A 4,304-nucleotide genomic window follows, 5' to 3' on the forward strand; every position below is an offset into this window, starting at 1 on the left:
TATTATGCAAATCATTCTTTAAATTAATTAATTAAACTAATTATAAAGTCTAATTAATATAAGAAGGCAGCCCATTTTAATTAAATGGTGATAGCCCAAACTTAAACATATGCAGCCCATCTTTTAATAAAATCAGAGGCCCAACATAATTAAATAAACATGAGCCCAACTGAATTAAATCAAGAGCCCAGGCAATTTAATTAAAAATCGGCCCATCATAGGCCCAACCTCAAACCCAACTCTCAAGCCCAACAACCCAAACCTAGCTTATCTTTTCTTCCTTTCCTCCCTCACGCCTGCGCCTCTTCTCTCACGCTGAAACTCTCTCTCTGCTTCGGTTCCTCGCTTCTTCCCTCATCTCACGCCGCCGCCAAAGCTTGCCGGAGCAACAGCGACGGCCGCTGACGACGCTCGGATCTCCCTCCTCAGGTCGACGGCACCAAGGCCGCCGGCTATCACCCCTCTTCTCACTCAAACAGAAACCCGCTCTCTCTCGGCTCACATAGATCCGCCGTTGCCTCCTTCTGAAAATGCAGCGGACGACGGCAGCGGCTTCACGCCACCACCACCGGCGTCCTAGCCCCCAACTCTCTCTCTCCTTCTCCATCTTCGGTTGGGCAGCAGCAGAAGAAACGGACTGCCGCCGCACCTCCCTCTGTTAACAAATCCGAAGGGCGCGGTCAGTGGCTCCACGCCTCGCCGCCTCATCTCCCTCCCCTTCGCGCAATTCCGGCCGCCTTCCTTCTGGAACTCCGGCGAACGACAGCTATAAGCCGCGCCGCCCTCACCTCCGGCAACCGCAGCGATGCCACGGCCGCCGCCCTCTTCCCCTGCCTAATTCAGCCATCACCGCCGATTCCCAGCCCTCAAGCTCTCTCTCTCTCTCCCACTTACTCGGCCAGACTGACAGCAGCCGCTTCACGCCACTACAGCCGTCTGCCGGCTCACAGCCAAACGCTCCTTCCCTGACTTGACTCGGCAGCCGACGGCAGTAGCTTCGCCCCGCCGTCGCCGCTCACCACCATCTCAGCCCCGATTTAAAAGCAAACAAGCTCAAGACTCTGACTTTTCTCTCATTTGACACTTTGATATAAACACTTGCGTGTATGCACAGAATATGTATGCATATATATAATATGAATGTCATTTTTCAAAAGTTTGAATGTGTTGTTGTGTATATATCGAATTTGTACATGATTTGGACAAGTTTGAAGCTTGATGCACGATGTATGAACAGAGGTAAGCAGAGAATAGCAGGTGATTACCTTGTGAGAAATTTCAGTGAATATTTGATCCTACTTGCTTGTTGGAAAGGAGAATGGGCTAGACGGATGTTCTTGGCTGAACTTGAGCTCTTTGAAGGAGTATATGTTGAGATTGGTGACTTGTGATTTATTGAGAAGAGTGGGAACATGACTTCAATATTAACTTAAATTTTGCAGGAGGCGTGTTGGGGAATTTGATTGACTCCAGCATGGGTTGGTGAATAGGGCAGCTGCGATTGGGTGAATAAGGGGGCAGCTGTGATTGCTTGTTTTTAGCTGACTTTTGGGCTAAAAACATGGCGTAAGGCTGACTTTGGGGCTGAAAATGGGGCATTTGATTGCCTCTGCCAAGCATGGCATAAAACACGAATTTTGGGCTGCTTGAATAGGTGTAGGGCGGCTGATGGGAGGTATGAGTGTAAGTGAGTTGAGTGAGGATTGATAATTAAAATCCCTCAGGACTGAATTATTGGAACTGTAATAATTCCTCAGGGTTTGCTAATTAAAAGCTCGTAAAAATGCTTGAATGCTAAATTAAATAAATATGCAATGCATATAAACTTAATAACTAAATTTACAAATGCTTTTGTAAATTATTTTTGTTGGAATTAAAATAAATTCTTTTTCTCAATCCGACGTGAATCATCTTAAATCTAAGTTTAAAATTATTCTAAACTTAATATAAATGGGTGGGGTGTTACAACACCTTTTAATACGAACTCTAATAGTCGCCTTAATATTTTTTTTAAAAAAACACATCCTGTTAAATAAGCACGCATCAACTCTCTGAGCAATGGATCGTTCCTATGCTTCGAACGTATTGCATAAAGTAATATATCGAATTTCATACAATGTATAACTTTATATGCTTAATAGTCGCATATTTTAAAAATAGATACATCCACCTTCTTCTACATGTCTGCTCGCGCCATCATGTTCACTCGGCTCCCGAATGACAATACCTTTGCGCCTGTTCCTAGCTACAAACTCTGAAATAATAATCAGAAAATTAATTAGAACACATCAGTAGTATTATCTAGTGAACTGAAATTACACGTTCTTTAACTATATTCTAAAGTTTCATCTTCGGTTCATATTAAGTAGGGCAACAATACGTAGAAATTAGCTAGCTCATACTTAATCACCCACTCCAAACATTACTAATAAATTTATATTCTATTCAGCTTCAACTATTTAAAAAAAAATTGTTCATACTCACCTAACCACCAAATGAACAAGAATTGTTATTTCAAGATATATGTGTGTTACCCAAAAAATTCCACCCCTTACCATCGGCTGCAGAATTTATCCAACCGCCATCTTCGATTCCATCATCAACGGCAATACCCTTGCCCTTGTCCTTAGCCGGTCTCTTGCCTACAAATTGGCAAATAGGAACAGTAAATTAACAAGAATGACACCATAGAAACATTACTAATATGCCAGTTCATAATACACTGTCATTCTATTCATCCATTATACTCACTGATTCATAGAGTAGTCTAGTCACAAAAATTGTACATAATGAATCCTCTTTTTAAAACAGGATGAAACAAAACAAAAGAGGGCCACGATTCATACGACAATACAGAATGAATCATACTCGCACAACGTGGTTCATACATCAAATAATTTACCCATTTAATAAAAAAATTCATCCAACTAGAATTCACATATGGTTCAACCAACACATAAGCGTGATTCATACATAGACAAGAGGGGGAGGGTTTATAGGTTTGCTCCAATCCCCGACACAAAGCACACTAGAATTCACATTAAAACAAAAAATTGTTTACTTTGATTTCACATTAAAACACATTCAAGTGTTCATATCCAGGTCGCATCGGAAAAAAAATGCTCATAAAAAATGAACCACACCATCAACATATACATACCAGCTCTCTTTGATTTGGTAATCGCCATTAAATATGTAAGATCCTGGGGTTTTTTAGATCTTCGATACTTCTATACGAATTGTCGTCTCCCTGCGCAAAGCCAAGAAAATCGTATGAATCTTAGTATGATTCACCCTCGCCACAGGAAATGAAGAAAGGAGAGAGTAGTAAAAAAAAATCCTAGAACCTTAGTATGAATCTCCCCCTTTCTGCGCAAACCCAAGAAACTTGTATCCTCGCCGCAAATGCTGAAATGAGAGATCTCCAAATTAAAACCCTCCAACTTCCAATTCATACACTTAGAAATAATATTTTATTAATTGTTCAAAGATTTGTGAGATCAAATCATATCCTTTGAGTTCGCAGAAAAATAATACGGTAATTTAATTTCCAATTAAATGGGGCGCTATTTTCGGAGGGAGGTTGATGAAGATAATCAGCCGAATTTTTTTTGGACAAAAATATCCTTATCGGTCATTTCATGTATGAATCACAGTATCTTATATCTTGAACCGATCAAATATTCACAATATAATCTGGACCACAAGATTAATTAGATCTATGGTTAATATTCATTTCTATTTTAAACACTAAGGGGTGTTTTCACCCTAGCCCAACCCTATATATATATATATATATACGCGCTCCAGTGAGACCCCTATTTTTCGTGAGACACTGAGTGCAATGAATAAGACATATATACTGATGAATAATGAATTTAAAAAAATTGATAATGAATAAGACATATATACTGATGAACAATGCAGTATATACGATGAATAACGAAATTTAAAATATTTCGCTCCCTCCAGGATTCGAACCCTGAGAGAAAATTTCGCCCTCTAGGTACAATATCAGCCATATGATTGATAAAATAAACGCACGAGATCGTGTCTTAGATCTCACTAAAAATAGGGGGTCTCATTGGAGCGCTCTCCTATATATATATAGGGAGAGGTTCAAATAAGAACCACTAATAAAATAATAACGGAGAACCATTTTAAGTCATTCGATCATCAAGATCTACGGTGGATGCATCATCTTGGTGGATGGATGCAGATGCTGGGTTCGAATCCTGAAGGGAGCAAAAAATTATTTTTTTCGGATGCATTAAATTTAATAGCGGATGCATTAATTTGTATAG

At 39.9% G+C, this 4,304-nt stretch overlaps 1 long non-coding RNA gene across 1 annotated transcript; it reads right to left on the bottom strand.

Annotated features, from left to right (window-relative positions):
• Positions 1-1,998: 1,998 nt before the first annotated feature.
• LOC130993042 (uncharacterized) lies at positions 1,999-3,470 on the bottom strand. Its single transcript, XR_009091563.1, has 4 exons — positions 3,348-3,470; positions 3,161-3,250; positions 2,556-2,642; positions 1,999-2,254 (listed from the first exon to the last, which is right to left on the bottom strand). It is a non-coding gene; the product is annotated as an uncharacterized LOC130993042 (long non-coding RNA).
• Positions 3,471-4,304: the final 834 nt, after the last annotated feature.

This window comes from Salvia miltiorrhiza, chromosome 7, assembly GCF_028751815.1.
Source record: "Salvia miltiorrhiza cultivar Shanhuang (shh) chromosome 7, IMPLAD_Smil_shh, whole genome shotgun sequence".
In the NCBI taxonomy this organism is placed as follows: Eukaryota; Viridiplantae; Streptophyta; class Magnoliopsida; order Lamiales; family Lamiaceae; genus Salvia; species Salvia miltiorrhiza.